The 14819-nt window shown below is 35.6% G+C and overlaps 1 long non-coding RNA gene across 1 annotated transcript in view; it reads left to right on the forward strand.

Annotated features, from left to right (window-relative positions):
* Positions 1–13638, forward strand: part of LOC136041627 (uncharacterized) — a 30762-nt gene extending 17124 nt beyond the window's left edge. Inside the window, exons 2-3 of the long non-coding RNA XR_010621072.1 lie at positions 10257–10443; positions 13484–13638. This is a non-coding gene — a long non-coding RNA (uncharacterized LOC136041627). The remainder of the gene's footprint in view (positions 1–10256; positions 10444–13483) is intronic.
* Positions 13639–14819: the final 1181 nt, after the last annotated feature.

The following is a 14819-nucleotide window of genomic DNA, read 5'->3' on the forward strand; positions in this document are numbered from 1 at the left end:
ACCTCCCCGCCAAAGAGATTTTAGCGCTGGTCGAAATACATTTTCATGATTAAATTCCTCAAGAGTAGTTGATCATGCTTTTGATATTTGACCAGGAAAAGATATAATACATCGCTAAGCTTAAAAGTTAAAGAAAAAAAGAAAATTGAAATTCGAGATTCGAATACAACAAATAATGGAACGCACACGAGCAATAAAATATATGCAGGTAAAATTTAAACAAATTTAAAATTTTGGTGAACGTTCCTAAGGTACATCTGCAGAGGACTTAATTTTAGCTACTCTCCTTCCTTTACCCAAAAATATTGGGATTCAAAAGATTTTCTCCGCGACTATTATTTATCTAATTTTCTTTAGTGTGACCCCTACTCTCAATTCTTGTCATTTATGTAATTCAACTGGGTTTTTTTCTTTGAAGATGGTAGGTAACTTTTCCCCTCTCCCTTCCAAACAATTTCCATTATTTGCCCCGCAAACAGAAAAAAGCGCCGATTTAAATTCCTTTACATGACTTAATTCCTCAAGAATAATCGGTTAGAATTTGAATATTAGAACAGAAGACATATTTTTTCGCTACGATTAAAAGTAAAAAAAAATAAATAAATAAGAATTCCAGAAATACCAAATAATAAAACTCACACGAAACATACAAGTATGTTTAGGTAGTATTTAACATTTTGCTGAACCTTGTTCGGGAGCAAGTACTGAGGAACAAAATTGAGTCACTACCCCTCCCTTTTCTCAAGAAAATTGGGGCTAAAGATAACCTCTGTGACTATAATTTACTTCATTTAGTTGGTGTCATTTTCTATTGTTTAACCCCTACTCTTAATTCCTGTCATTTTTTAAATTTATTTGTTTTGTGTTCATTGTTCAGAGGGGAAAGGGGTCTTTTCCTCTCCCTTCCAACTCAATTTCAATTACCTACCCGCCAAGCAGATAAAAGCACTGGTTGAAATACATTTACATGACCAACTTCATCAATAATTATTGGTCATATTTAAATATTTTAACGGGAGGAGACATAATGTGTCACCACGATCAAAAGTAAACATGAAAAAACATCCTCTAGAGACAAAGTAACATGGGTTTTTGTTTTCTTTTTTGCGTCACTTTCACTTTAGTTGAAAAGAAACATTACTTAACCACTTATGATAAAATTTACTTCAAATAAATTTGTGGTCTTTCTGAAGGCTTTGAAGTGCCGACAAATACCACTAATAGGAATCAATGTTTACCTAAATATCTGTTGTGGGCGTGACAAATTTTTCCCATTAACAATTTTAGAATCACCTGAAAGAGGGCAAATACTTCTGCTGGCTTTAATCTTACACTGCCAAAGCTGTGAAAAGGGTATCAACTCGGAAGGGGAACGACACCCCTGAAAGTCTTTAAAATCTTAGAAAAACATGAATTTATCCCCCCCCACAATATAATCGGTTTTTTCTGGAAAAGAAAATGGAAGTTGAATTTAGTGTGCCACCAAACTAACTCATCAATTCTAGTAGAATAAAGACAAACGCTTTCAAATTAGGTGGAATAGCTATATCAAACGTCGTTTCTCACTTTTTTTTTCCATGTTCGACTTTTTCTTTGTATTTTTCTTCAGTTTTGATTTCAAATTTTATTATTTTATTTAATTTGATTTGGTTTATTTGTAAATTGCATATAATTTACGCATTTCCTCATATTCTGAGCCACCATCATTATTATTTCGGCCCTCTATGATACTAATTTTGAGGTAACATTAAGCTATAAGTTAAGCTATCTTTAATCAAAACTAGAATACAAAATAATACAAATTCAATAGGAGGTATTATAATTAGAAATAAAGGAAATATTCCACTACTAACGCAATAATAAATTATCAATAACTTTTAAAAAATAAAAATCTCATTATTTACTTAAAACCCATATGTTTGTTTAAATATGTTTCTGACGATGCAAGAATATGTATTAGGCCACCTCCCCTACTAACCCATTTTATGCATAAGAATATATAACATATAAACTAAAAATCGGACACAATTCACAATATGCAAGGAGAAGTCATCTGATGCGTATCTGCCAGAGAAAAAACCACGATAAAAAATAACTTTTGTGGAGAATTTATAAATAACATCCTAACCACCCGAAACATCCATACCATGTAGAGAAAATAAAAGATAAACTTTAAAATTGAGCTTTGAAGGTCATTTAGTTTATTAATTAGCTTGGAATTATTTTTTCATTTTATTGTCCAGTTTTGTGTTGAATTGGAATATCATGGTCCGAAAGAGTAATACCAAAAATTTTATTTTGTCAGTGAAAACCGGAAAAGAAGAAACATCTGACCAAGAAATATACTTGAGTTTTTTTTTTTAGTTTTCCCACATTGCTAGAATTTTATGGGACAACCACTGCAAAATGGTATCAAAATGAAATTTTTTTATCAATGCACACGCAAAGATGCTATACATAGCCACTCTCTAGTCTCTAAGTTACAATTATAATCAATCTGATACCTTAGGAAAAAGGCTGAAGCTTTTCCATCTGGAAAAAAAAATAATAGACTGGCTAAAATTAATCGTCATGTGATTAGTATCCGTCCACAAACAACTGCACTCCATTGATTTTTGCGTTTTTTGAACCAGTTTGATAAAATTCTTATTAACACCCGATGACAGTCTCCCCTATAAAATCCTTTAAATGTTTACCGGAGTTCGATTCTGAACTTGGGTCATGCAGAAAATTTCTGAGGGTAAGAGGCTATTACAGCGACTAACTGGTTTGATCAAAAATGAACTATACATTTTTGATTTGAAAAATAAATAAAAGATTTGAAAAATAAATAAAAATAAATAAATAAAATAAATAAATAAATAAAGAGATCCATTAACGAGCTTTGGGTCACACTGTAAACTTGTTTTATTTAATCTCCTAGCTTCACACCAGTAATTTTATCTTTTTCTGTAGATTTTCAATTCTTCTAGGCTAATGTTTTAGCCTATCACAAGTTCAGCCAAGTTTTACAACGAATTTGACTAGCAAACCATATTTTCTTACCATTATTGGAATCATTTGAAACTAAAAACATTAATCATAGTTGCAACAAAACCCAAACTAAATAGTATTGTTTTTCAAAAACGGTGAGAAACTAAACACTGACTATAATAGGCACAAAAGAATTTGCCCTGAATCTAGGTGGCACTAATCAATTTTGAAACTAATACAGCCAATTCGACAGTATTTTCCTACGATTATTGGAATCATTTATCATAGGCAGCACAATAGCGCTCCAAGTGCAGTGGGTACAATGTATTTTTTTTTATCAAGGTACATCGTATAGAAGGACTTGAAGAGGAACCTCCAAAAGGAGCTAATTCAATTTGAAATTGAAAGTTCAAGTGCCCTTTGCAGAGTCAAAAGTGATTGGAGGGCAGCCAGCCCCCCTTCCATAACTATCAATTAAACAGACATATCCAATCAGATATTTTAGAAGGCCATCCCCTTCCGCATAGTGGAAAGGCGCAGTAACTATGTCTTTTGAGATCTCCCCCCCGAGCCCTCATGCCAAAGGCTTTAAGTTATGCGATTTGCCCATTGTTTACACATAGTATTTGTTATTGAGAAAGGTGGGTATGTTTGACCTTTAGTGTCCAAGAAGTAGAAAGACAACCAGGTGAACCTTTTACAGAATATTGATGGGAGGTCTGAGGGGAGGCAAAAGCTTTGAAAATTAAATCAAATCACGTTGTCTGTACGGGTTATCAAAAGGATGTAACTGAAGGATGACTGAGTTTATTAATTTAGAACTTAAAGGAAATAATAAGGTGAGGGTCAATTGTCTAAAAAGGCATTATTTGCGCGCTCGTACTACTACTAGTGCTACTACTACTATTACTGCTACAACGACTACACCTACTAGTACTACTGCTATCACTACAACTACTGCTTATGTAGCGAGCACTACCAAGGTCGAGGGTATTTAACTGAAAACTATTGGCAGCCTAACAGCACTGTCTAAGTAAAGAGCGATATGGGAACAATGTATTATTCATGTTTTTTCACTAAGACACTTCGTATATAAGGAATTGTCATAAAAAATCTGAACAGATTTCATTCGATTTTATTTTAAAGGTTCCACTTACCTTTTTTAAGTATCGAAAGGGATAGTAGGGTAATCATCCCACCCTCAACACCCATGCCCATCAATTCCCCATACACATGCAATCAAAATCACGAGTTCACTACTTTGTTCAGCATAGTTAATAGTTCAAATAGCCATGTCTCTTCGGATTCCAGCCCCCACAACCCTCAGGGCAAGGGCTGTAAGCTATACAATGTGCCCATTGTTTACATATGGTACTCTTTATTGAGAAAGGTGGGTATTTTTGACTTTTAGTGTTCAAAAATACGAAGGACAATAAAGTGAAGCTTTCAGAGAATGTTATGGGGAGTGTTGGACTAAACTAAAAACATGTTATGCGTATAAGGCTTATCAAAAAGGCGTAACTCAAGAAAGACTGAGTGATTTAAGTCGGAACATTCTGGAAAAAATAAGGGAGATAACCAATGGACCAAAAAGCCAATATTTGGACGTTAGCTTTGAGTGTTTGCCAAGAGATACTGCAAATTTGTATAAGGATCCTTGTTTCTCGTGGCAACCCCTTTCAAGGAGATCATATAGCCTTCTTGGTCAAAACATCTAAATATTCCCTCGTATCTATCAAGAAGGACATATAGTTCTTCAATGTCTTCATTAAAAGACACAAGTTTCGGGATCAATGGTCTGATTAGGTTGGTTGGTGACTTCTGAGATATGGCATCATCTCTACCACTATTGAGTGAATCGATTCACTGCTAGTCTAGACTTTAAGGGGCCACACATTCAGACTGATTTTTGTTTCGAAATGCTCCAGCAGAGCTGACTTGCTTCCTGACTGACGTACAGTCAGTCTGGCTTCTGAGATATGGCATCATCTCTACCACTATTGAGTGAATCAGCTCCAGCAGAGCTGACTTGCTTCCTGACTGACGTACAGTCAGTCTGGCTTCTGAGATATGGCATCATCTCTACCACTATTGAGTGAATCAGCTCCAGCAGAGCTGACTTGCTTCCTGACTGACGTACAACATTTTGATAAACAGTAATAATGTCAAATATAAGAGGTGCATATGGCAGAGACTCATGGAAAATCATGTTCTTTAGAAGGTGTCTCACCAGCAATGTCAGCAATCGCTAAATCTCCTTTGATAATTTGAAATTCAACATTGATGAAACAATTTACAGAACTAAAAGTTTGGGTTTTCATTTTCTACTTCTCCAAATCATTTTTCATGATCTCGACTTTCGCAAAAGCAGCTTCGTATTTGTCTTAGTACCAACCAAGCGCTCTTTTTCCAATTCCAATCAGTTAAGACTTGTGGATGTTGAACAAATCATCATCACTGCATCGAAAAGGACTGAGCCTGGACTACAGAACATACATCACTTTAACAACAGCTTTGCGCTGCTGCCGGATGAATGCAGGGTGATTTTTGTCGTGACTGGTGTCAAACTCACTTTGAGGTACAACGCTCAACATGTCACTGTATGTAGCTGAAAGTGAGGTACGAAAAGAGAGAGAGAGAGAGTTAAAATCTACTTCAAGTGCTAACTAATGATCAACATCAGATTCCATTCTCACACCTTCTAATGCTTGCTGATCGCCCAAATCACTAAATATCAACATATCTCTTGTATGGCTCCCTGACTACTTGTAACATTACTAATTAGACAAGTGCCAAGAGCTCATATGGCACTTGTGACGAGGTTGGAACCTAAAATTAGACACGGTACTAGAGTTATCGATTTCATCGTCCCAACACGTCAAGAAGCACCGAACTCACCAAAGCACTATAAATCCATCCAACTACCCCAAAGAGATCGGATCGGTCTGCTTATGTCCATCACGTATCTATAAGTTTTGCTTATTCTCAAACTCGCCAAAAATCCCCCCCAATTTCCCAAAGAGAGCGGATCCGGTCTGGCTATGTCAATCGCATAACTAGAGCTTGTGCTTATTCTTCCCATCAAGTTTCATCCCAATCTCTCCGCTCTAAGTGTTTTCCATGATTTTCAGTTTCCAAGATCTCCATTTCCCCCCTATACCCCCTATGCAGCCGGATCTGATCCAAATTGAAAATGGAGCATCTGAGACATGAGATCTTTCTGTTTATCAAGTTTCATTAAGACCAAATCACCCATTTGTAAGATAAACATACCTCAATTTTCACGATTTCCCCTCCATCCAGCCCCCCAGATCGTCGAATCAGGGAAATGACTTTTATCAAGTCAATTTGTATGGTTCTCTGACACGCCTACCAATTTTCATTTTCCTAGCACGTTCAGGAGCAACGAACTCTCCAAAGCACTGGAAATCCCCCATCGACTTCCCCAAAGAGAATAGATCCAGTCCGGCTATTGAATCAAGTATATAGGAATTATGATTATTCTTCCCACCAATGTTCTTCCCGATCTCTCCACTCTAAGCATTTTCCAAGATTTCCAGTTTTCCCCCCAACTCCCCTAAATGTCACTGGATCAAGTCTAGATTTAAAATAAGAGCTTTGAAACACAAGGTCTTTCTAAATATGAAACTTTATTAAGGTTCGATCACCCATTCGTAAGTTAAAAATACCTCATTTTTTCATTTTTTTTCCGGATTAACCGAGCTAATCCCCCCAAGTTCCCCAAAGAGAGTGGATCCGTTCTAGTTATGCCAATCATGTATCTAGGACTTGTGCTTATTCTTCCCACCAAGTTTCATCCCAATCTCTCCACTCTAAGCGTTTTCCAAGATTTCCAGTTTCCCCCTCAAACTCCCCCCAATGTTATCAGATCCTGTTGAGACTTAAAATAAGAGTTTTGAGACATAAAATCCTTCTAAATATCAAATTTTATTAAGATCTGATCTCCCGTTCGTAAGTTAAAAATTCCTCATTTTTTCTATTTTTTCCGAATTAACTTTATAAATACCAAGTGCCAAAAAAACTGAAAATAAAAGCCAAAAAAGAATTCAAATGGCATTTTGTCCTGTATTTGAGTGACACTAAGTAATTTTTACGGCAAGTGTTGGAACTGAGTGGCACAGACGGTAATAATAGTGAGCGATATATCTCAAAGGAAGGGATGGACCCTGCGAACTTATTCTTTAGTTTGAAATGTTGATCACGTCGGGCTGGGGAATTTTGGGTAAAAAAGAGCATTCTAATAAACAGCATTCTGATTATTACAAATCCAACGTGTCTAAAAAAAAATCTGTCCTTTTCATTCTATTTTACCAACTATTTTGCTACATTTCTTATTTCATAACAGAAGAAAATAGCTGTTTTTTTCAGTTCAGTCTTTCAACTTTGTCACTACTTTACTTACACAGTAAAGATTAATTGTAAAACCGAATAAATGCAAAAGGAATATTTCTTTGGAATGGACTCTTGTTACAGCACTCATCATTTTATTTTCTATAGCATTATGACACCCATAGACTATAAAAGTCGAGTAATCAGTAAAATTTCCTCTTTTGTAATGTCCTAGTTGACTTTTATCTCGAATAATCTAGGACACAATAATCTTTATCTTTTGACGCCAGAAAACCATTCATACAGACTAGTCATTTGACAAGCTTTCCAAATGGGCTTTCTACAGAGAGAAGTCTATTATAATTTTTGTTTTTATTACATGCTTCATAGCTTCCTCAAGAATGATGGTATACCGCTATTCTTAGGTATTAAATCACTTTTCATCACATCATATATAAAAATTCATGCATGATCTATTCAATCTCCCCTTGGTATTAAAGGCTGAATAATTCGTTATAAATAGAGCCTGATAAAAAGCTTTCCTGGAAAAAATTCTGTGAATTTTTCCTTTTTTTCTTATTTTAAAAAATTATCTTTTCCTATTTTGTGACACAATCGTGTTATATATTACAATGAGGTTCATATCCCTGGGATTTTTAAAAACATGGCATGTGTTTAAAGGTAAGAATATAAAATTATGTCCATTAAATCTCCCCTTAGCATCCATCTCTGATTAAAATCATGCTTGGCTATGTTGAAAAATAAAACTGTAAAAACATCTCGTAATAGTCGAAGCAGACCACTAACTGTTATATTCCTAGTAGCATGTTAATCAATATGTGTATATACTCTAATGAGCTGCCAAAAACGCCGTATCTCAGCAAAATCATCAAAAGACTCCAACATTTGGTTGATATCTCTAAACAAATACCTATGGGCGTTCTCAGAATATTCAAACTTTAATTGCAATTTATTGCCGACGTAACTATATAAATTTAAAGTAAAAAAGAAAACAGAAAAAAACCTTTGGACTTTGAACAATACCTATATGAATACCTTTTTGGTCTCTAGTCACTTTTTGTACACATTACAAGTGCACGCATGCACACATGAACACACACACACACACACACATCCCCTCTTCCTTGCATACGTTTTCCCACAAATACCCCACCCACTAATAGAAAGTTTCTCTAGGATAAAATTCCCTCTGGAGAATTAATCCCGTCGAAAACTCTCCCATGGCGAATTTCTTCAGCGAAAAATCCCTCCGCCTACAGAAAAATACCCTATACAACTCCAACCCAGTAAAAATTTCCCTCAGACAATTAACCCATAACATCTCCACATGTAAAATTGAATCGCCTAAGAGAAAATAAGACAAATGAAAAGTAATTCCTATATGAATTCCGGCAAATTCCCACAGTATAAAATTTTTCCTGTTAAGTTCACCCCCTGGAAACTTCCTTCCCCATGAAAAATTCTCTTTGTACAAAATTCCTCAAGCAGAAAATCCTTCCCTCCACCGAAAAACGTATGCATACCTTCCTAATAACAAATCCTATAAGTAAAGAATAAGCAAATTTAATAAGTGAAACACATTTCCCAGGGTTTGTGGGGAAGGAGGTAAAGTATCTCCAAAGGCATAGTGGTTGGATATGTCAGCTATTCTGAACAAAATGGCCACATCAAGAAATTGATCAGAAGACTTTGAGTTGTGGGGAAGGTGGGAGGGGGTATAGTTGCTCTCCAATTTTTTTGGTCACTTAAAAAGGGAACTAGAACTTTTAATTTACGTTCAAATGAGTCCTTTCCCGATACTCTAGGACTATTGGTTTGACGTGATCACCGCTGGGAAAAACAAACAAAAACAAACAAGTGAACAAACATCCGTGATCTTCTTCTGGCAAAAACAAAATACAAAATTCCACATTTTTGCAGATGGGGGTGCTTAGTTCTTTTTCTGAAAATCAGGAAAATTTAACTCAGGCACGTAGCTTTTGATGGGTAACATTAAACTGAATGAATTTTTATATTTGGAATCACTATACACCTTTACAGCCAATTATTATAAGCCAATTCTATTTAAATATTAAATAAAAAAACAAGTTTTTTTTAACTGAAAGTAAGGAGCGACATTAAAATTTAAAACGAACAGAAATTACTCCGTATATGAAAGGGGCTGTTCCCTCCTCAACGCCCCGCTCTTTACGCTAAGGTTTGACTCTTTCTCTCAACTATACTTTTTAAAACAGTAAAAAACTTTAACGTAAAGAGCGGGACGTTGATGAGGAAGCAGCCCCTTTCATATACGACGTAATTTCTGTTCGTTTTAAATTTTAACATCGCTCCTTACTTTCAGTTAAAAAGCTTTTTTTTTAATTTCTGAACGTTTTTGAATCAATGCATGTTTTGATTTCGGCTCTCCGCACAGGAATAATTAAAACGAAATTTTTATATTTTTTTTTTTGGCTAAATGGCTTCTCATAGTCTTGATCGAATGATTTTGAGAAAAAAGGAGTGGGGGGGGGGGAAGCATAGCTGCCCCCCTATTTTTTGGTTACTTAAAAAGGCAACTAAAACTTTTAATTTTTTACGAATGTTTTTATTAGTAAACGATATACGTAACTTATAAATTAGCTTACGTAACGAACTTTTGTATTCTCATGTTTTTATTACAATTATGAGGGGGGTCACCCCCTCGTCAGTACCTTGTTCTTTACACTAAAGCTTAAATTTTGTCCCAATTCATTAAGAATGACCCCTGAATCATAAAAGCCGTAGAATAAATAGTTGAAATTACTAAAAATACTTTAGTGTAAAGGGCGTAGTATTAGGAGGAGGTGAGCCCCTCATATGTGTAATAATTTCTGTTCGTTTTAAGTTTTAATGCTGCTCCTTACTTCCAGTTGAAATTTTTTTTTATATTTCAGATCGCAGGAGACTTTAATTTGTGACTTAACAGACAGTTCATCGCCAAGAACCCAACTCCTTCTGAATTCCCTCCCCCCTTCCTACTCAGTTGCTGATAAAACAGAAACTTTCACGTTTATTGGTGTCCTGTCAGCGACTTCTAACCTTGATCATTTTATTGCATCTTTCCCCTGTGAAACTGTCGAGGTAATTAGTGATGGCTTTTATTCGGATCACCTTCCAATAAAGTTGAAAAAATGCCCCTAAACAGCCAGATAAAAAGTGGTTTTATATAAAAGACTGGAAAGAAGTTAACCGCGAGATGTTTCGTTTTGAATGTGACAGAATATTAAATAAAATGAAGGTGCCCTTTCATTTGTTGTGCACGCGCTCAGTCCTTAGTGAAAAAGAAATAGCCATCGGACTTACCACCTATCTAGCTAAAATTAACCATGCATTAAAGTGTGCTGAAGCTTCAGCTGTCCCGTGCAAGCGTATTAGGAAAGGCTCTCAAGTTCAGGGTTGGTCAAAAAACCCATCCCTTATTTCCGCGTGCGAGTCTTCTAAAATTTGGCTGAATATTTGGAAGGATTGCGGCAGGCCTAAGTCTGGGACTATAAATGGTTTGCGGCTACGTTCTAAACGTTTTTTGCTAAAGTGTTAAGAAAACATAAGGTTGATCTTATTGAGAAAAACGCTCATAAATTGCAGAGAACCCTTCGAAGCTCTGGAAAAAATTTGAACGCCCTTGTGAACACATTAGTGCAAATAATATTCCTGATCCTGAGTGGATAAATTATTATAAGCATGAGTTTTCTTCTCCCTGGCCTGCTTTTGAGTCAAAATTTGAAAAAGAATTAAGTGCTTGTCTGAAAAAACACGAACCTTCGACATTTATAATTAAGCCAAGTGATGTATCGTTTTATTGTAAAAAACTAAAGAAAAGAAATTCCGCGGGAGTTGATGGAATTACTGCCAGACATTTTGATTATGCAAGTGCTCTTCTTTTTAATCATTTATCTCTACTTTTTCAAATGTCTATTGAAAACGGAGTTGTTCCTTATCAATTTACAGTTGGTCAAATAACCCCCATCCCGAAAAAAAAGGCAAAAAGGATTTTACCGCATGTAATTCGTTCCGATCTATAACAGTTTCTTGTACTATTTTTAAATTGTTTGAGTCAGTTATTTTGGATGAAATTGTTTCTAAATGTTATGTCCCACCCCACCAGTTTGGTTACCAAAAAGGTATTAGCCGGGAGCATGCCCTTTTTGCTTTAATGAATGTTCCTGCTGATGCAGAAAGAAGTAGATCCCATGTTATCCTTTGTTCTTTAGATGTTGCTCGTGCTTTCGACTCTTGCATTTTTTCCCAAGTTTTATTTGAAGCGTATAAAAGAGGGGTAAATTTTTGTATAGTAAAGTGCCTTCTGTATATGAACCATCACCTTAAGGCGAAGTTAAAGGGGGGATCTTCCCTTTTTGATATTTTGCAAGGAGTCCGTCAAGGTGGCCTTACCTCACCTTCTTTATTTAATAACTCTGTTTTAAATGCCCAAAATTCTCTTAATTTTAGTTGTCTTCACCGTGGATTTAACTTGTCTTTAATAACTTTTGCAGAGGACGTTTTGAATCTAAGCCGTACTTTTAGTGGATGTGAAAACGCGTTTAATCAGCTTTACAATGAATATAAAAATATTGGGCTTTCTTTCAATGTTGAAAAAACTGCTGTTGTAGCTTTCAATTTTAAAGAGACAAATGGCCCTATTTTTTTTATCTTTAGACAATTTTCAAGTCCCCCTTTCTCAAAAATTAGTTTACCTTGGAATGCCTATTGGAAAAATATGAAAGAAATTGTGAAATTATCCCTTGAAAATTTGAAGAAAAAACTGAGAATAGCTTATGCTTCAATTGTATCTAATATTAAACACATTGATAAATTAAATCTTGCGAAAATTTATAATAGCCTAGTTGTACCTCATCTCCTTTCTCTTCGTCCGGTTTGGCAGTTTTTTAGTGAACCTCACAAACTATCTGTTCGTAGAGTATATTTTTGTTAAGCTAAATTCCTTCTCAGTTACCCTTCTTGGACTAAAAATAGTTACTTAATGAACAAATTCCGCCTAGTTTCTCCTACATTTATTATTGATAAAAGGCTTCATGATTTTCGTTCTTCTATGTCGATAGTGTCTCACCCATGGTCAGCATTACTTATTTAATTGTTTGTTTGTGTTGATTGGTATTTATTTGTAGCTTTTTTTATTGTTTTTTCTCTTGTTACTCCATCTTAAGGGCGTTTCGCCCTCTTCTTTGTAGATGGGTTATAAATAAATTGATTGATTGATTGATCTATTTATTTTTTCATTGTTTTTTTAAATAATGCTAGAAAATCCTGCGCTTCCTTTATAGAAATTTTCTTCCCCCATGACATATTCCTCGATGTAAAGTTCCCCCAATATATCCTCCTCTTCCCAACCCCTCCCCCATCCAATAAATCCCCCTGAAAACGTCAGTACACTTCCCAATAACCATTTCTATATGTAAGCACTGGTCAAAGTTTGTAACTTGTAGCCCCTCCCACGGGGACTGTGGGAGAGTAAGTGGTCCGCAAAGACATAGTTCTAAGGTTTTTTGACTACGCTGAATAAAATGGCTATCTCAGATTTTGATCCGTTGATTTTGGGAAAAAATTAGCGTGGGAGGGGGCCTAGGTGCCTTCCAATTTTTTGGTAACTTTAAAAGGGCACTAGAACTTTTCATTTCCGTTCGAAAGAGCCCTCTCGCAACATTCTAGGACCACTGGGTCGATACGATCACCCCTGGGAAAAAAAAACAAACAAAAAAACATATAAACAAATAAACACGCATCCGTGATCTGCCTTCTGGCAAAAACTAAAAAAATCCACATTTTAGTAGATAGGAGCTTGAAACTTCTACAATAGGGTTCTCTGATACGCTGAATCTGATGGTGTGATTTTCGTTAAGATTCTATGACTTTTAGTGGGCGTTTCCCAATTTTCTAAAATAAGGAAAATTTTCTCAGACTCGTAACTTTTGATGGGTAAGACTAAACTTGATGAATCTTATATATGTAAAATCAGCATTAAAATACGATTCTTTCAATGTAGCTATTGGTATCAAAATTCCATTTTTTAGAGTTTTGGTTACTATCGAGCCGGGTCGCTCCTTACTACAGTTCGTTACCACGAACTGTTTGATCTATTGATAATTAGAATTCTTGTTTTTAGTGAGCTGAACTCCAAAGTTGAAGCCTAGGAGGAATATTTAGCGCTGACGAGTGACGACATATGGAATCAATTGTTTTTCGTTATATTGACTTCATTTAACAGTTTTATTGCACAAAGTCTATAACGTAAGGAATATTTTTATACTACAAAAAGCACAGATGAATAAGAATTTCAGTTTTTTTTATGTTTTTCCATTATCTTTCCAATGGTACATGCCCATCCGTATAAATGGCCAAATTTCTATTGTAGTATCGAGGTATTCGTCGGGGTCATGTTGCTGAAAACACCTGATTAGAAGAATTAGAAAGACAGTTTAACAAAAATATAGAAAAAAGAAAAGAAAACTTTTTCTTTCAAAGAAGGAGAAGAAGAAATTCTAAAAAAAAGCCAACTGAATAGCAAAACCTTCACTGTTGAAATTTTAGTACTATTATCTTGGTGTCAATTGTGGCGCTGCTTGCCAGTATAAGTTGCCTTTTTATTATTCGGAATATCGACTTAGCTTGATCAATTTTTCGCATATTGTCCCTAACAAAAAGTAATTTCTCAAAAGGTCCTGATTTTTTTGAATGTCCACTCTTTTTTTGGATTTTTTTTTCTCCTCTCTTCTTACTGACAGCTTTAGAAAAAATTTACTTTGAACTTTAGAAATCTCCTACTCTCCTTCTTAAAACGATTAAATAGCAGCTGAACCTGGCACATTTCCAAACACCATATGCTGAAAAAAAAACAATCCATAAAAAATAAATTTACAAGGAAAGAAATTTCCTCAAGGGACACCACTCCTCAAGGCACCCTGTAGCACCGTTTGCAGTCATGGTTCTAGTTAGGAAAACTCGTGAAATGTCCACTGTAACGCCCTTATGAAGCCATACATGCAGAATTTCCTTATGGGGAAAAGGTTGGACGAAGGAGACTTTGAAGGAACAAAGACCCCCAAACAATCTCACAACACCAGGTTTTCATAACAAAAGATTCCCGCTCCCCCATGTAAAATTTCTAAAGGAAAATACCCCTGGAAACTATTCTCTCTATGGCACATCTCCCCTTGGGAAATCCATCCCATCCATAGAAAATTTTACCTTCCCAAGATTTCTCCAGGTACCCATACAAAGCTGGGTCGACTCTGGGTGAGCTTACAGAGTCTTGCCACTAACCTCCGTTCCAGCCAAATAGCCAGCGACACCAGGAGCCAAACCGCTGTCGTCACGGACAAAGGGTTTCAAATCTAGCTCACTAGCCACTAACAAATATGTAGTTCAGACATATCACAAATCTCTACTAACTATATGAAAATATAGGTCAAGAAATTAAAGAATGTATTGTGCTTTGAATA

The sequence above is a fragment of the Artemia franciscana genome, unplaced genomic scaffold (assembly GCF_032884065.1).
Source record: "Artemia franciscana unplaced genomic scaffold, ASM3288406v1 PGA_scaffold_32, whole genome shotgun sequence".
In the NCBI taxonomy this organism is placed as follows: Eukaryota; Metazoa; Arthropoda; class Branchiopoda; order Anostraca; family Artemiidae; genus Artemia; species Artemia franciscana.